The sequence below is a fragment of the Oryctolagus cuniculus genome, chromosome 3 (genome assembly GCF_964237555.1).
Source record: "Oryctolagus cuniculus chromosome 3, mOryCun1.1, whole genome shotgun sequence".
NCBI classification, from domain to species: Eukaryota; Metazoa; Chordata; class Mammalia; order Lagomorpha; family Leporidae; genus Oryctolagus; species Oryctolagus cuniculus.
Genome location: NC_091434.1, coordinates 145,524,238 through 145,543,753, shown reverse-complemented (window position 1 = coordinate 145,543,753; position 19,516 = coordinate 145,524,238). Strand labels below are relative to the sequence as shown.

The 19,516-nt window shown below is 41.6% G+C and overlaps 1 protein-coding gene across 3 annotated transcripts in view; it reads left to right on the top strand.

Moving 5' to 3' along the window:
- The window catches only part of SEMA3C (semaphorin 3C), a 187,435-nt gene that overhangs the window by 144,950 nt on the left and 22,969 nt on the right, over positions 1-19,516 (top strand). The window lies entirely within an intron of this gene.

Sequence of the window (19,516 nt, the reverse complement as noted above, 5' to 3'; positions counted from 1 at the left end):
TTGATGTGTTGACATGGGGTGTTTGCATGGATATGGCTCTGTTTGAGTGATAGTCCTCCCTGAACTCATTGACATGTTGTCACCAAGTCTTACATGTGAACTAGATGCATCTTACAAGGTGACACAGAAGACTTGGGCACACTTGGCTTTGGGACAGACTGCTATCTGTCTGAGAGTTAACCTAGCTGTGCTAGAATGTAACCTGAGAGTTTAATTTGTTTTATATCAGTCATCTTATATTTAGAAATGAAGATAAAAATTTGCAAAAAAAGGAGAAAATGCAAAAATAGAATGAGATTTCACCTTAACTTTAGATGTCTCATGAAATTTTTGCATGTCCAAAAGTTGTTTTACAATGAGGTTTTTATCTTACACACTCCAAAACACACATAAAACTCTGGCATTCTTAGGTTTACTTAATTCACGTGGCTCCTGTATAGTTGATTGATGTATTTGGAGCATTTCTGAGTAACTTGCAAGAACATAGTTCCAGTCAGCAGGAGAGATGGCACTGCCTGGCCCACGTAACAAGGGCTCCTTTACCTCCAACCACCGAAATTCCTATGGATGACCTGTGAACACCCACAATTCCCCCTCAGCCCTGTGTGCTGCCTTATCCAACCCTGCACTCTTAGACTAACATGAAAATGTTCCCAGACATGAGTTCATTAAGTCTGTTGTTGCTGCGTGAAGAATAAAGAGCCGTGTAGCGTTTTTGTTCTTGATGTACTGTCAGTTCCCTGAGGCAGACTTGGCAGCCACCGCCCCACGCAGCAGAGCTCACAGCTTCCCCTTAGCCAGGCTCCATGTGTCCACCTGTAGGAGGCCAAGATTGGTCCGTTGTGGTGGTGGTTTCTGTGGTAAGCTGGCATTTTACAAAAATTTTTATTGAACTGGGGAAAGTTCAGATTCTAGTACATGGAAGGAAATATTTCATTTTAGGACGTGAAAGGTAGTGAAACTGGAACCCAGAGTTTTGAACTCAGAGTTTCTGAGGTGAGTCTATAGTATGAGGATTGTCTGTTCCACTTAGCTGTGTGATGATTTTTCTGTTCCCCCATGGGGAAGGCAGAGTAGTAGCCTCCAAATCTCCCCAGCTTGCAGCACCCAGAACCTGCGCGCGTGTTACTTTAACTGGTGTAAGAGATTTGCAGATAGCTTTAATGTTAGGGACCTTGAGCTGGGGAGATTTTCCTGAACGGTCTGAGTGTGCCCAGTCTCCTGCATGACTCCTTAAAAGCAGATGGCCTTTCCTGGCTGCAGTTAGGTGTGACAGTGCAGGAAGTGTCGAAGTAATAGGTCTTTGCTGGCCGGAAAAGTGAGGGAAGGGACCCACATAGCAAAGGATAGCACTGATGTCTAGAAGGTGAAAAATACAAAGAGTGTTCTCCTATAAACATGTAGAGGGGCATACAATCCTCCCAAAACTTTAAGTTTGGCACAATAAGACCTGTGCTGCACTTTAGTCTACAGAACTCTTAGATGATAAATTTGCATTGTTTTAAGACATTAAATTAGTAATAATTTAGTTATTTGCTTATGACAATGGCATAAAATTAATTCAAGTAGCTTGGGTTTATTTTAAAGAGTTTATTTATTTATTTATTTGTAAGACTCATCTACAGGAACAGAGAGAAAGAGAAAGCTCTTCCACCTACTGGTTCACTCTCCACATGCCCACAAGGGCCAGGATTGGGCCAGGCTGGAGCCAGGAACCAGGAACCAGGAGCTTCATCCAGGGCTCCTGTGTGGGTGCAGGGGTCCAAGCCCTTGGCCATCCTCTGCAGCTTTCCCAGATGCATTTAGCAGCCAGCTGGATCAGAAAAGGAGCATCCAAGACTTGAATTGGCATTGCAGGTGGCAACTTAATTGTCTATGTCACAATGCCAGCCTCTCAACTAGCTTTTGAATTCCAGTTTAATTGATTCTTTTACAAATATTAATTAATGCTAATGTTTTAAAAATGTGGGAAAAAAACTTTCTAAATGCAAAAAAGTTAATGTGTTCTGTTCCATTGTTGTTTCTTAATCTTTATGGAATCATTTAGTAATATATAACAGAGATGTCATTTATTCATTCTTTAGAATTTATTGAGCCTGTTGTATGCTAGGGCTTAGGATGTATTAAGATTAGTAACATCACCTTTACTTTGGGATCTCATGGCCCACTGGAGAAGACAGTTTAATCCAATTCAATAAAAATTTACTCGGCATGAGTGATACACATTTTAGATAGTTTTCTGTTGCTTCAAAGCAAAGAACCACAATGTTAGTGGCTTAAAGCCACACACATTTATTATCTTACAGTTTTCCCCAACAGTGGCTATACAAGGTCTCACAAGATTGCAGTCAGTATAGAGCAGGCTGTATCTGGCTTTGGAGTTTAGGGTTGTTGGCAACATCTAGTTCCTTAAGGTCACCCACAGTGGCCAAACACATGAGTCTCTTCATTGGCTGTCCAAAACATGGCTGTCTGCTTCTTGGAGGCTGGTAGAATCTTCCCCTTCAGTCTGTCAAGGTTGGGTTTCATATATTGTAGCATGATCATGGTATTGCACACCATCCCTTTTACATTTTTCTTTTGGTTAGAGATGAGTCTCTTGTTCCTCTGTATTCAGGAGGAAGAGGTATACAGGTGTGTGATACGTGTATCACACTGGAATATGTGGCAGTACCACCAATATTCATTTTAGATAGATCTCTTTCTCAGTGATAAGTAGGCTATATTCAAATGGAAATAAGAAGACCTTTCGCATGTTTTAGGCAAGAAACGATAACAGTCTAAATTAAAACAGGGGTTAGAAGTGTAAGATTGAGTATCGGTTTCAAGAGTTATTTAGGAGGAAGAAAGGAGCTAATGATTACAAATTCATTTGTGGCTTGAATTTATAGATTAAAAGCTTGTCAGATAGGCAAGAAAGCATGACCATTGGCTGATCAAGGTTACGGAGAATCAGTGAAGCAGGTTTGGAGAGTATTGAATTCTTTTCTTGAATGGCACACCTATTCTTTCATTTGATCTCTTAGTTATTGGGGATTGAACTCATCACCGCAAATACTTTATCTCATTAAAACTTCACAGAAACCTAATGAGACACAATTATTATCCCCACGTTGTTGTGTAAATGGAGGTTTTGAAAGACAATGGCTTATTGAGTATTGTGAAGCTGTTAGGAACAGTAATTAAAATGAAGCCATGTCTGTCCCACATTGAGTTGAAGATTTGGATAAGTCAAAGAGGGTGTTATTACAGATACACTTCAGCAGAGAGGGTGTTCTAGAGATGGAGATATGGGAGTCACTAGCAATGTAGGTGTTGACTGAATCCCTGACAATGTTGGAGGTCATTGTAGGGGACTAGGCAGATAAGGACGTCACTCTTGCAGCTCATCTAAGGAGTGGGAAAATAAGAATGTTTACCAAAAATAAGGAGAAGGAATGGTCAGGAAACTAACAGGAGAATAAAAGAAGCAATAGTGTGGTGACCTGAGAAAAGACATAGCAGGCAGGGAGAAGTGGTCTTTGAGATCATTGGATGTGCCACCCTTATATCTGAGGGCCGTTGTAATATGCTGCTTACCCTGTTATCCAATTTTCTTACATATTGTTGCACTTGAGAGAAGACTAAGCATTCCAGATGCAAAGGGGGATTTTTTTTTTGACAGGCAGAGTGGACAGTGAGAGAGAAAGACAGAGAGAAAGGTCTTCCTTTGCCGTTGGTTCAGCCTCCAAAGGCCACTGCGGCTGGCGCACCGCGCTGATCCGAAGCCAGGAGCCAGGTGCTTCTCCTGGACTCCCATGGGGTGCAGGGCCCAGGGACTTGGGCCATCCTCCACTGTACTCCCGGGCCACAGCAGAGAGCTGGCCTGGAAGGGGGCAACCGGGACAGAACCCAGCGCCCCACCGGGACTAGAACCCCCGTGTCGCTCCCCGTCTTCGTGGAGGAACGACACAGGACCCTGCGCTGTTCTTTCATCTGCTCGGCCCTCCCCGGGTTTGCTGCTGGTTCTTCCCGGGTTGGCTGCAGTCCCTTCCACCTCCGTGGAAGGGCGGTTCCCCCTGCCACATTCCCCACTTCCGCGGGGGAGCGGCACACTGCCGGCCGGCTCTCTCGGGGGCTGCACAGGTGTTTCTCTTAGATGTTCCCCTTAGATGTTCCTGGTGCATGTTGTCTCTCTCCTCCTTTATAGTCCTCTTCCACCAATCCCAACTCTGCTACCCACACGCCGAGTATGCTGCTCTCCTCCAATCAGGAGCAGGTCCTGCTGTTTATTGGTTGAACTGGAGGCAGCTGTGTAGAAGCTGTTTCTCCCTTCTCAGCGCCATATTGTGGGAGAGCAGATGCATAGAATAAGTCTTAATTCCAGTAACTTAGTCTAGTCCGAGTTGCTCCCAGTTGCTCCCCACACCCCCGGTGTGCCGGCGCCGCAAGGCGGAAGATTAGCCTATTGAGCTGCAGCGCCAGCGGGGGAGTTTGAACAGAAGGAATTAGGCCAGGCTTCCCATGGGCTTAGGAGATGACCAGATGCAGAGGAAGAAGAGCCTCTTTGTATCTGGACACCTGGAGGTATGAGTGGATGCTCCAGGCCAGCTAGTATGTATGATGTATCTCTGGAAGCTAGTGCACCATGGCCTATCTTAAAGTAAAAATGGTGCTGGAAAATAGGTTAGTTAGTGACCATACAGTGTATTAACTTGCAGTCTATAAAAGATTAATTGAAAGGATTAGCCATAAGTTTGCATCTTTGGAAATTTGGTACATCCAGTACAGGATCGGTAAAAACCTTATACAGTCTAACTGCATTGCTCATGGTAAGACCATTTGACATTGAAATAAAGTAAAAGCAATTCTTGATGTAATACAACAAGAAATGCTAAAGTAAGTAAAATGTAATTTTTATTAATTTATAAAATCCTAAAGCATGAATTTTAGTGATTGCTGAGGCCAAACCTCAGTGTCCTTTGGCTGCATCACCAGGAAGTAACTAAAACAATATGTTTAATAGTATATTATCTCTAATAATAGGAGGGAGAGGGAGAGGACAGAGAGGCAGAGGAGGAAGAGGAGGGAGAGGGAGGGGAAGAGGAGGGAGAAAGGGAGAGAGATCTTCCATCCACTAGTTCACTCCCCAAATGGCCAGCCCTGAAACAGGCTGAAGCCAGGAGCCAGGAACTCCATCCAGGTCTCCCACGTGCTTGCAGGGTCCCAAACACTTGGACCATCTTCTCCTGTTTTCCAAGGCACATAAGCAGGGCGCTAATTTGAAAATGGAGTAGCCTGGAACCAGTGTGCATGTGGGATGCTGGTGTTGGACCATAATGCCAGCCTCTGTGGATTATGTCTTGCACTGATTAATGCTCATAGAGGGAATTAGCTTCTAGAAACACAATATGCCAACATTAATTGCAAACTTATTTTTTTTTATTTATTTTATTTGAAAGTCATAGTTACACAGAGAGAGGAGAGGCAGAGAGAGAGAGAGAGGGAGGGAGAGAGAGCGAGAGAGAGAGAGAGAGGTCTTCCATCCAATGGTTCACTCCCCAGTTGGCCACAACAGCTGGAACTGTGCCGATCTGAAGCCAGGAGCCAGGAGCCTCCTCTGTGTCTCCTACATGGATGCAGGGGCCCAAGGACTTGGGCCATATTCCACTGCTTTCTCAGTCCATAGCAGAGAGCTGGATTGGAAGTGGAGCAGCCTGGTCTTGAACCAGCACCCATATGGGATGCCGACACTTCAGGCCAGGGAGTTATCCCACTGCGCCACAGTGCTGGCCCCAGTTGTAAACTTATTAAACAATTTTTAGCATATTAGATATAACAGATATTTTCTTGAGGACAGACAACTTGGATGATTAAGTACAATATTAGCTCAAGGTGCTGGCACTGTAGCATAGCAGGTAAGGCTGCCGCTTGCAGTGCCAGCATCCTATATGGGTGCCAGTTCATGTCCCAGCTGTTCCGCTTCTGACCCAGCTCCCTGCTGATGGCGTAGGAAAAACAGTGGAGGATGACCCAAGTGCTTGGGGCCCTGCTATTCACGTGGGAGACCTGGAGAAAGCTTCTGGTTCCTGGTTTTGTCTTGGCCCAGCCCTGGCTGTTGCTGCCATCTGGGGAGTGAACCAGTGATTGGAAGATCACTCTCTCTTCCTGTCTTTCCTTCTCTCTCTTGAACTCTTTCTTAAAAAATACATTAGCTCAAATTTTGAAAAGGGTCTATTGGCTGTGTCTGGCTTTTTTGCTATGCCTCAATTAAATCAAAACATAATGTAGCCACTCATTACTATATATTCTCCAGTTTAGCAAAATAGTTGTCTTTAAGATTTCTCTTTTGTCTTTGTCCTAGAAGTCTGTTTTTTCAATGATCCTACCTATTTAGAAGGATAGCCTTGAATTTTTCCACAGCAGTAATGGATCCAAGTACTTGTGTGTTTACCTATAAAATTCTAGATCAACTTATGGCACAGTGGTGTGTAATTAAGATTTCCAGAGAGTCTCCCCACAATTGCCAATTCTAATTTTGGTGGGGATTTCTCGAAAACCATGTTAAATACAGAATAACTTGTTGGAACTACTTGTTATTTCTAGATGAATCCTAAGGTCAAAATTAGGGAGCATGCTTTGGCATTCAAAGGCTCCAGGTTAAAATCTTGCCCTCTATCACTTATCAGCTCTGGGTGACCTTGAACAAATGATTCAGCATCTTTAAGCCTCAGCTTCTGCTTTTTTTTTAAGCACAATTTTATTTATTTGTTGTTATTAAACCTTATTTTTGACTGGACTCAGATTTAGAAGTAGACATTCTCAGAGAAGACAGCCTATGTCTCTTGGCAATCCATTTATAGTGTTTCTCTTTTGCCTCCTCCATTCTCTTGGCCAAAAGTTAAGCATATTCTACACCTCTTCCTTGTTCTTCTTAGTACGCTGTTTCTTCAGAGCAATATGCCAGCATTTGTGTGGAGGACACGTGGAGAAACTAGCCACTGCCTCTTGGGTGCTTTGGTCCTAGGTTTCTGACTTTCTTTGTTTAAGGGCTTTCTTACAACACACTGGCATACATCATCTTCTTTAGAGAGATTGAGAAGTTTGCGAATTCTGCTGGCTCTTTTAGTACCCAGGCGACAAGGCACCATGGTATCTAGGAATAGCCAAGTTGAGAACACTCAAATTGGCATCGATGGTGCAGCCCCAAACTGATTTACAGTTTCTTTCTCCAGTTCTTGGTCTGTAACAGGAATGCCCCTTACTCAGCATGGGAAGCAGACCCAGCCATGGGTCAAGACATCTTGCTTCATGAGAAAACCTCACTTGTCATTCCCACCACTGATTCGGACCACATAACCCTTCCATTCTTCACCCAGAGCGTCGGCAGCAACTTCTGTGGCCATATGCTTCTCAGAAAAAGTATGAAGTTCATGTTCATTGTCCACTTCAATGAGTTTTTGGCAGCCAGTGGCTGGGAAGGAGATATTCAGCTTCACTGCCTTGGAGACATCAGAGAAAAGAGGAGCTCATCTTCTTAACTGCACCTGCGTGAGAGGCTTCCCTTAAAGATTAAATGAGATTATATATGCAAAACTCTGAGTGCACTGCTTAGAATCTACGAGGAAAAAGTGGTAGCAACAACAATTAATAAGTAAGAAACAAGAAAGAAGAAAGAGAAAACCACCATAATGGCAGATTATGCATAGTTGAATCCTGTATGATGATGATATCATAGAGCATTTTTTGTTTGGAAAGTATAAACTGCTATATAGGAAGAGTAAATAAATGATTTTTGTGACAAGTGAGGGGAGTGGCAAAGCAGGACAATTTCATACCACGGAGAGTTTGTAATCTCTGTAGAGTTTACAAGGAAGATTCCCATAGGCTCTCTGCTTTGATCTTGAGTGGCTTTGTCAGGGCAAATATGACATCCACATTTTATAAAGAAAGAGAAAGGAGTATAGAGGCATGTTTTGATCAAGTTTATACCATTTGCAAGTGCAAAACCAGAATGAATAAAAGGACACTGCTGCAGGTTCAATAGAAGTGGAGATAGAGACAGACAGACCAGACCAACAGACTAAGCAGTAGTAGAGGAACAACCATGAATGAGGCTGTTAGTGAGCAGAGGTTTTCTACTCCTGAGAGCTAACTGCAGAAAGAGAACCACCACACAGCACAGTCACTCACATACACAGTGTTCAGCATATGGGGAAAACCCTGTATTTAGCACTATTCCTTCTAACATAATTGCTGTTTGGCACACACAATGATATCTTCCCTAATCAGTTCCGTTTGTTCACTGTGTGTGCTTTTAAAGATTTACACGCTGTCACTGTAGTGAAAACAGGAACCTGATTTAGTCAATAACTTTACTTTATCTAAAGTTATTATTCTTGTGGCTCAAATTATGTTTGCTTATTGTAAAAAAAAAGTGTAGAAAATGTTCAAAGAAAAAGGGGCGAAAAGGAATTATAGTGAATATATCTGTCTTTAAAATCAAATGCATTTACCACTCAAAAGTCTGTGAGTCAGACTAGGCCATGTGTGCACACCAGAGTGTGTTGACCTTGGACCACACCCTGTAGCAATGCCGTGTACTGTGTCTGTAGTGAAACAGAGAAATCTTCAAACCCAGTGTAATAAATAAAGACTGCAAATAGCCTGCAGTCAGTGCAGGTCACTTTTTATGACCAAATTAGTTCAAGTCAGGACAGATCTTGCCACCAAAGGAATTAAATAAAATAAAATTAAAAAAACCTTTGAGTTTTAGAATCTCAGATAATCAAATGAAAGGTGTCTATTTCACTCACCTACAGTAAAATGTCATTATTTTTATAGCCTCTGCCTGTATTCCTGCTTTCATTTTTTACTTGTTGAACTCTAGTTAGTAGAACATTAAACCCTTGACTATAATATAAATTAAAAATATGTTCTCTCATAAAATTATTAAAAAAATGATAATAAACAATAGTGGACTGAATTAAAAAGTGTAGCCTCCTACAAATATACAGGTATCATACTATAAATATTGATTTTATTTTTTTTGCTCTATATAAGCCATCTAAAATAACTGTTTGGCTTTTTTCAGGGGAATAGCTTTATTGTACTCTCACTTAAGCTTTTCAAAAGTGTCTCAATTTGTTTATTTACTTTTATATTAAATAGTATTGGTTCACTAATCTGAAAAACACTGGGAGGGTGAGTTTAAATGTGATTTAGTTAGAGCTGCAGCTTCTGTCTTGGGAATTTTTGGCTCTGTCTTCCTTAGGAGGAGCAGGGGTCAGCGTTGTCCTCGTGACAGCTTTTATCCTGTTTCCAAATGTCTGCAGAAGTTCCAAAACTTGAATCTGCCGACCAGTCACCCCCAACAGAAAGAAGGTCAGATCTGGTTCTTATTACTCCTCCCTAAAGAGCTGACTTTCCCTTTTGTCCTATTTCCCTCTGACTGAAAGATACCAGAGCATTTCTTCAAATGCAGAAGATCTGCAGGCAGAATATTTACCAGCCTGTAATTTTTTAGAAGTGATTTTTTTTCACTTTAATTTAAAAAAATCTTTAAAAAGTTATGACTTGAGAAACAGGGAAGTGGGCAGAGCAAGAGAAACAGAGGGAGAGAGAAAAAGAGTGACAGAGATAGATATTCAAGAAGTCTGGTTCACTCTCCAAATGCTTGCAATAGCCCCAACTGAGCCAGGCCAAAGCCAGGAGCCAGGAACTCAATCCACGTCTTCCACAGGAGGGCCTAATTCTTTGAACCATCACCACCACACAGCAGTGTCTGGGTTAGCAGACAGCCAGAGCCAAGTTTCAAATCCAGGCACTTCAGCATGTCTCAGCCACCAGGCTAAATGCCCACCCCTTCACCTTCATTTTAACAGACAAGTTTCCATGGCTATAAAATTATGGGTTCACTTTTTTTTTTCTTTTTAGTGTTTAGAAAGTGTTACTCCATTAGCTTCGGGCTTCCATAATCTCATAAAAAGTCTCTCATGCTTATATTCTGTGTTTCCATGACATGGTCTTCCTTCTCCTCTGCTGCTTTCAAAGATTCTTCTCTGTATCATCATTTTTTTCAAAATTTTACATATGATGGTAAGGTTTGGTTGTATTTATGTTTGTCAAACTTGGTTCTTGATGAATTCCTTATCTGGAATGCAATATTTTTCATCAAATTCGGGAGGTTTGAACCATTATTTATTCCACAATCTTTTCTGTCCTAATCTCCCTCTATTTTCTTGAAGCTCCAATTAGATGTATTATTTGGCCGTTTGATAATATGCCACAAGTCTGAAAGTCTGTTCACCTCTTCAGTCCCTTTCCTCTAGGTTGCTGCAATTGGATACGTTCTATTTTTCCATCTTCAAATATGTTGCCTCTTCTTTCAACCTCAACCTTCTATTCTATTAAATTCATAGAATTAATATTTTGTTTCTGTTAGTACAATTTTAGTTCTAAAATGTCCCTTATTTACAATAGTTTTTATCTCTGCAGAGTTTTTCTTTCTGCTCACCCATTAAGATCATGTCTTCCTTTAGATTTTGAACAAATTTCCCTTTAGTTCTTGGAACATTTACATAATAGCTATAATAACATCTTTAGTTATTATTTGCTAAATCTAACATCTGGGCTGTCGTGACTTCTTTATTCTTCTTGATGCTTGATCATATTTTCTCTTTATTATGTAGTGAGGTTTGTTTTGAATATTGGACATTGTGGATAATAGCCTGGCTTTGCATTCTGGTACCTTGCTTTGAATAATGTTAACTCCTATTGTAGCAAGCACTTCATTATTACCTAATCGTCTTGGGCATGTTTGGCCTTGTTGTTTGCTTTGGTAGAATGCATATGTTCCAGAGTAGTCACCAATTTTATGGGACTTTTAAGCTTCAAACTCTCTCCTTTCCATGCCTTATCAGATCTTGGTTATTGGTTCTGTTATAGCAAGCCTACAGTAGGTCTTACTCTAGAATGTGGCATGTATTTATAAAGGCTCAGCCCTTCTACTGTCAACTGGATGCCAGAAGTTTCAAGAAGGTGTTAGTGAGACTTCCAGCTCCGCCCTGCATTGCTCTTCCATCTGAATTGTTGAGTCTAAAATGTATCCGTCTCATGCTTTCCATGGAAGCTTCAACTTTTTGAGCCACGGTGATAGACTCCTCCTGCAAGCCTCCTCCTAGCCAGGACTCAGCCCAGGCTCACAAGGTTTTTCCACATGGATTTCTGAAATTCCCTTTCTGAACTGATCCCCCGTACCAGAAAATTTGTTGTCCCCAATTTCCGTGCCTGCCTTCTTATCTCCATGGGAGCACTGCACTGTACTTGGACTATAGCTGTCTGAACCTCGGCCAGGAAACGATTACAAGGCAGAAAGTGGGGTGCTCATGAAAATTAGCTTACGAGGATCCCTTTTTGCAGTTGTCTACTCCCTGTTGTTCATTACCTAAAAGCAATCTCCTCATGCAATCTTTCCAGTTTTAGAGTTGCTTACTGCAGAGAAATCCTGTAAATCAATCATCTCATCATGGTCAACAGCCATATTGGATCCAGAAAGGCTTTGAAAGGCCCTGTTTTCTTATATCCACTTCTGGTTTTATCATTCCTTTTAGTGTTTTAAACTTCAGTGAGTTCTATTGTGTCATTTTATAATCATATCATGCATTCTCTGTTTTTTTTTTATATTTATTATTTATTTGAAAGGCAGAGTGACAGAGAGAAAGAAAGCAATCTTCCATCTGCAGGTTCACTCCCCAAATGGCTGTGACATCTAGTTCTGCCTAACTAAAGCCAGGAGCCAGGAAGCCCATCCTGGTCTCCCAAGACAGGGTAGGGGCCCAAGCACTTGGTACATCTTTTTTTTTTTTTTTAAGATTTATTTATTTACTTGGAAGTCAGAATTACACAGAGATAGAAGGAGAGGCAGAGAGACAGAGGTTTTCCATCCATGGGTTCAATCCCCAGATAGCACCAAACCGAAGCCAGGAGCCAAGAGCTTCTTCTGGGTCTCCCACATGGGTACAGGGCCCCAAGGACTTGGGCCATCTTCTACTGCTTTCCCAGGCCACAGCAGAGAGCTGGATTGGAAGTGGAGCAGCCGGGTCTAGAACCAGCGCCCATATGGGATGCCGGCACTGCAGGCGGCAGCTTTACCCGCTACACCACAACGACGGCCCCAGGCCATCTTCCACTGTCTCCTCAGGTGCATTAGCAGGAAGCTGGATTAGAAATAGAATAGTCAGGACTCAAACCTGCTCTCTAATATGGGTTGTCAGTGTTGCAAAGGCAGCTTAACCCTCTCTACCACAGCACCAACCCCACACCCTCTGATTTTCAAAATATCTGAAACATCTTTATTATAATTTTGCTTGGAAACTTTCCAAGTATATTTTAGTACATTGCAAATAAGTCCTTAATTTTATATATTAGTAAAAAATATTTTAGCTAAATTTAGACCTAAAGAAAATAAAAATTTAGCTGATTTATATTTAAAAAAATAATTTTGTATCTTCCTCTTTGACAAATACAAATACCAAGACATGAAATAAGCTAAAAGGAATTACACTATTTGTCTCTCGTAATTCTTAAATGTTAACACAAAGCACTTGCAAAGCTTGTGAATCTCCCCCTTTGACGTGGGAGAGAGCATCTATACTCACATTTTTTGTAAACTCCCCAAATGCCTTTAAGGAGGTCATCTGAAAGCCACTTTGAGAGAAACTACTCCTGTAATTGTATGTGACTCCAGGTGCTAAGTAGTCCAGGAAATAGTATTGTCTAATAAACTTGAAAGATTTTGAGTTCTGTATTTCCCCCTAAACAATGCAGAAAAATATTTTAATCTTTCTGAAAAGGACCACAGCAAAGAAACCTGTTTAACTGGGTAACCAAGGGCTTTCCAGTGCATACAACCCTCTAAAATTCCTTAGAATCTGCACACTTGGGAAGATTATTGGATCACTTGTAGATCCAAGGACCCGCCCTCCCAGGAACACCTTGCCTTGCCACTGCTGAATCACTGGGCTCCAACTGCCCCAAGGCTGAAGCAGAAGATGTCAACAGCAGGGCACTTGAATTGTCTATTTCAGGCTCACTGTGTGAGAAACTGCTCAATGTGAGAAATTGTGCTAAACACCCTACTTTAGAGACATTGTATTTTTTTTTTTTTGGTAATGGGTTATGCATGAGTAGAATCACCACCTCTTAAAGTAGGTTCAGTAAATAAAGATTTCATTGACACATGACTCAGTTTTATTCTCCCATTTTAAAATGACTAATAAAAGAAGGTAGCAGCAGTTTGGTAACCTAACAGGAAATGAGGAATGGATGTTGGGAGCAGCGAGAAATAAAGCAGCCAGTTGGTAAAATCTAATAATAGACATGAACAATGTAACAACTCTAGTTGAGGTGGGGAAGGGGTTTATTAATTTCAGTCCACGGTCTGGTCATGCACAAAACATACATTAGGAGTACTGACACAAACAAGGTACACAAAATGATGCCATTTATTTAAAAGCTGAGAAAATAAGCACGTGTACACACAGCGTGAGCGTGGGTGGCCCGGCAAAGAGAAATACCCATCACGAGTGGGCAGTGGGCCAGAAGATTGCCCAAAATGAAGACAGGCTGGGGAGAGGAGATAGAGTGAGAGCACCTGGCAGCCCCTCCAGCTATGGTCTACAGGAGAGTGAGCACCTCCCCTATTGTTGGCCCGTTTTATGGCATAAGGGGTGGTGACTCCTCAAACATGAAGCGACCAGGGAATTATATGGCACCTCCACAGGTTCCATGTGCAACTCAATATCTATATTTTCATAGTGTTCCCTCCTTAGATCATGGATGAAGCAAATGCATCCCAGGCAAGGGGACATTTTGGTTGACAAGAGGACACGGGTAGGTGGGGGGTGGCTTGCAGGTATCCAGCCACTTGCCTATTCCACATCATAGTCATACGTACCCCATGTCTGTAACGTTTTCATTTGCCAAACAGATTTTGCAGTTCTCTTTGGCTTTAAGTTTGTCTCTTTAGTTTAATAAACTGGTTCGGAAGATTAAAGGAAGAAGTGCCATTTAACAAATATGACCTTGTCTTTTCTGATGCTAATTTTAATGCATAAAGACTGTAACCGTAAAATCATTATTTATCCCTACTGTGAAGCCTGGGGCTGCCTGCGATGGCCTCTCCAGGCAATGTGGCTAAGACAGAGAAAAAGCTGGAGAGGGCTGAGTTGTAGAACTTTGGGATTTGTACATTTGTCTTTAGTAATTTGAGTAAGGCTGTTTCTGAGCTTGTGCAGACTGCTGTCACTTCCCACACCTCAAATCTTAACTTGCTACATCATTTGCTGGGTACAGTGCAAAATGAAAATTCGGGGCTGCTTGTTAAAAGAATTACTAAGAATGTCAAGGAGGTGGCAACAGAGCAGTAGTCAAATCGGCAGGCTTTCTGAGCCCAGTAACTCGTGTGACCCATGAAACTAGCCCTAACTAGAATATATTTGCAGATCAGCAACTAGGAGGAGGGGACACATTAGATCTGATTAAGGAAGCAGGGCTTCTCCACAATCCCTAGATCCCCAGAAACCTAGAGCCAAGCAGACAGGTTGCCCCCCCTACCTCAGGTTTCCAGAAAAAGCCTCCAAGGACTGTGATTTAAATGAGCCCCAGTAGAGAGATATGCAAATTAGTATTCAAATAACCTGCTGAGTAATGAGATGTATCTGATCATGGTTTAAGACAGCTAACAATCATTAATTCTGTAAGTGCAAGCTGATTTCTTGACACAGAGGAAATTTTAAGGATAAAATTGCTTATTTTTGCCTGTATTGCAAAACAAAAAGTAGATAGTACCAAGTAAATAAGGCTGGAAGAAGGCATGTTCTGGGAATTTTTATTAAAGGTTTAATGCATTAAAATAAAACTGGCATCATTAATGTGTGTTGATAAGTCTGTATAATCTGTATGTATAGGATTGCATTTATGCAGCTCCCATCTAAGATTTGCCTTGCTTATTCATACAACAGCATTTGGATGATTCTGTTATCTGTAGCTTATAGATGAAGAAATTTAGGTTTCGTGAGGAAAGTTGCTGCAATGATGTCAAGAGTTTAGGAAGTGGTAGAGCTAGAACTAAAAAGTGCCTCTACTTCATGAAGGCATAGCATGTGCTGACTGTCACGCTAAGCAGTTGCGTGCATTCTTCCTTTAGTTTTTATTAGAACCCTTTCACCTGAAAGTGGCCACTCTTCTTATTCAAATAGCAACGAACCTTTTTCCCTCCCTTTTTTGATTGGGAAATCCAGAGGGCAGCCTGATACATAGCTCAGTTGGTGTTCAAATGATTCCAGGAGCTTATCTCACCATCTCTCAGGTCTACTTTCCTCTACGTTGTTTATTTTCTGAGTCACTGCAGGTGGTAGCAAGGATGGGTCCAGCACTCCATGTTTATGAGATTTTGCCATCCCTGGCCTCAGAAAGACTCCTCCTCACCTAACTTCCAGCCAGGACTGAGCCTGACATGTTTCCGGGACTTCCTCCAACAAGAATCTCGGAGGCAAAGCTCTTTCTTGCTGGGCAGGCCTCAGTCGTGTGCAGCTCTCTGGAGCTGCAGCCTTTCTTCCCTCAACCATGAAGACTGCAAATGAGACAGGGATGGTTCCTGAAAGGTGTCTCAGCCTGATATTACCCAAACAAGGGGAAGTGATTCCAGGCTTGCATCATAGATGTCAGTTATAGAAGAAGTGGTTATTATTTACATTTCACATACACAAAGTTAGATTTAAAAAAAAAAAAAAAGACATCCCTGTAACTGCAGCTTAGGCCAAGGATATAAAGGCAATATCCCAATTCTCAGAACAATAAAAAGGGTTTATAGTTGTGAGTACACTCAAGAAATACCATTCTCACCACCCTCAAAAGGAAGACGTTTGATGGGTATATTATCATCTTCAAACAAAAGGGCATAGAGATGGCTTTATGTCGATGTAAGTAATTGGGAGTTTTATGGCTGTTGTGGAATGCATATCTCTCAACGACAAGCATTTTAATGGGAACACACTTACTACCCAAAAAACCATAAATCCTAGACTGTGAACTTGTGAGTCCCATGCTCGTTTATCTCCGCACTAACTCAAGGAAGGCACGCGATAATTTCTTGTTGAATCACTGAGTCAAAACGAATAGAAGACAACTCAAGTCAGCTTATTCTCTTAGGAGTCAATGAAGGAGCTCAACGGTTTTTTTCCAAGCATTTCGTGTAGGGAATATGTTACCCACAAAATAGAAAATGACCAAAATAAGAAAGAAGGTAACAATAAAAGTAGTGTTTTAGCTTTTCATTGCAAATAAGCCAAGAGCCAGTTTATATTATCTTTATGTTAATTCATTTTATAGCTCTTTATTCTGTAATATTTTTTTTTTTTTTTGACAGGCAGAGTGGACAGTGAGAGAGACAGAGAGAGAAAGGTCTTCCTTTGCCGTTGGATCACCCTCCAATGGCCGCCGCTGCAGCCGGCGCACCGCGCTGATCCGATGGCAGGAGCCAGGAGCCAGGTGCTTTTCCTGGTCTCCCATGGGGTGCAGGGCCCAAGCACCTGGGCCATCCTCCACTGCACTCCCTGGCCATAGCAGAGAGCTGGCCTGGAAGAGGGGCAACCGGGACAGAATCCGGCGCCCCAACCGGGACTAGAACCCGGTGTGCCGGCGCCGCAAGGTGGAGGATTAGCCTATTGAGCCACGGCGCCGGCTCTATTCTGTAATATTTTATAAGTAGCATGAATGAAATATATTGCATGCCTTTTCAGAAGAAAATGATGAATTCTGTACAATTTTGATCAAATGGTAAGGTATGCTAAAAAATGAGCCACTTGTTTCATTTGAGGGTACTTAATTTTTTCCATACTTTTTCATTCTTTTTTAAAAAATATTTATTCATTTGAGGGACATAACAGCATTCATCTACGGTTGTGTTTCTCCCAAATACCTGCAACAGCCAGGATTGGGCTGGGAGCTAGGAACTGAATCCAGATCTCACACCTGGGTGGCAGCAACTCAATTACTTGAGCCATCACCCCTGCCTCCTACAGTCTGTATTAGCAAGCAGCAGGAGTAAGGAGCCAGAGTTAGGCATGGAACCCTGGCACTCAGATATGGAATACTGGTGTCCTAACCAGTGTCTTAACAGCTAGACTAAATGTTCACTTCTCTTTATGCAGTTTTAACTGATAAGTAAAACGTGTGTGTGTGTGTGTGTGTTTGAGTTTGTTCATGTTTGGGGTATGATTTAAGGGAATTTAAAATCAGAGCCTACTTTGAAACCTCCAGGATCCTGTGCTCAAACTTTGAATCATCATAAATTTCAGGCATGGTTCTGGCAAACTCTCCACACTTTGTGTTTCTGTTGTAAGCCTTGTTTTTTAAATTTGGCAGGTTTTTATATTTCAATTCATAACATTTTAAAGTTGAGTTTGTTGTTTTTAGAAATTTGTATTCATTTATTTATCTGAGGGACAAGGAGACAGAGAGGGACCTCCCATGTGCTGTTTCACCCCTATGTGCCCAGAAAGGCTGGGTCTGGACCAGACAGAAGACAACAGTTGGCTCTTGGTTTGTGTCTCCCACATGGGTGGCAGAAACACAACCACTTGAACCATCAACTGCTGTTTTTCAGGGTGTACATTGGCAGGAAGCTGGACTTGGGAGCAGAGGCAGGACTTGAACTTAGGCACTCTGATTTTGAGATGCAGGCATCCCAAACAGCATCTTAACCATTTTGCAAAATGCCTGCCCTCCCTTTTAAATGAAGAATTATATTAAAGATGAGTGTTTGGTCTGATGGTTAAGACAGTGATTAAGATGCCCATCAGAGCACCTGGATTCAATTCCCAGCTCCCCATGCTGATTCTAGTTTCCTGCTAATACAAACACTGGGGACAGCAGTGATGACTCAAGGAATTGAGTTCCTGTCACCTGTGTGGGGGACATGAATTCCATGGCTCCCAGCTTCAAGCCCCTGGCCTGCTCAGGCCATTGCTAGGTAATGGTAAGGTAATTGTAATGGTAAGGTAATTGGTAAGGCACCCAGTGGATGGGAGCACTTGTTCACTTTCTTTCTGCCATTATCTCTTTAATAAAAAAAATAGCTTTTTTAATAAAGAATTCTATTCAGAATTGAGTTCATAAAATAAAAATTGTAAATATAAAATGGGTTCTTTATAACAGACTAGCTCTTGCCTGTGGAATACAAGACAACTTGAGATGTGATTTCAGATTTGTGGAATTAATCACTAAGTGATTCTAAATTACAGAGTCCTGTGCAATTCAGTTCAAGTTAACTGTTCTGGGCATTTCTCAACAGAGCAGTAGAATGCTGCTTTAACTGTTGATGACATGCATATTTTTACATTCAGTGACAACTTACAAGAGCAACATCAAATAGCTTGATATTTATGATACAGATCATCAATTCAATGGAAATATATTTTGCAGTTATATAAGTTTTTACTTGATTTTACACTTACTTGGATGAATCTTTTTGATAAATCTCAAATTAGAAAATATGCATACATTTTAGTTGTTTTAGTTTATTTGGCCCATCTACTTTTAGAATTTTTCCTAAAGTTTAGGAATATCGCGAGAAATATATTTCCACATGAGAAATGCAATTGTGAAAACAACAGAGCCGGCGCCGTGGCTCACTAGGCGAATCCTCCGCCTTGCAACACCGGCACACCAGGTTCTAGTCCTGGTTGGGGCGCTGGATTCTGTCCCAGTTGCCCCTCTTCCAGGCCAGCTCTCTGCTGTGGCCAGGGAGTGCAGTGGAGGATGGCCCAAGTGCTTGGGCCCTGCACCCCATGGGAGACCAGGAGAAGCACCTGGCTCCTGCCATCGGATCAGCGCGGCGCGCCGGCCGCAGCGCTCCGGCCGCGGCGGCCATTGGAGGGTGAATCAACAGCAAAGGAAGACTTCTCTCTGTCTCTCTCTCTCACTGTCCACTCTGCCTGTCAAAAAACCAAAAAACAAACAAACAAAAAAACAAACAAAAGAAAACAACAGAATTTTTCTATGGCCAGGTGTCCACGCCTGAAATAAAACCACAGTTATGTTTCTCTTTTGAAAACTATTTTGAAATGCAAGTGCGCCATTTTAATCTTTCTCAACTCTTTGCTAGCTTCATAGCAAATGTCCATTTTCCAGAACTAGTGAATTTTCATTATTATAAAAATCCCTTCACACTAGTTTTTTCTTCAGATAAGGAAATCTTGGTTCATCCATGTTACCAAAATGATAGGGATGTCATTTTACAATGTTGGTTTGGAGGACTAAGGCTAAACTCGGTTATGGATTATGTTTCCAGAATACACAGTTGGTTCAGAACTTTAGATTTAGGACATCTGTTCATTCTTTCCTTCTCTCATAATTATGCTTGTATACAACACGTTCATATTAGTTCCCTTTGAATTACATGAAATCTCTGTAAATGTATCAGGTTTGGAATAAATTCACTGTCTTACAAATGGTAATAATCTCTGTATATACA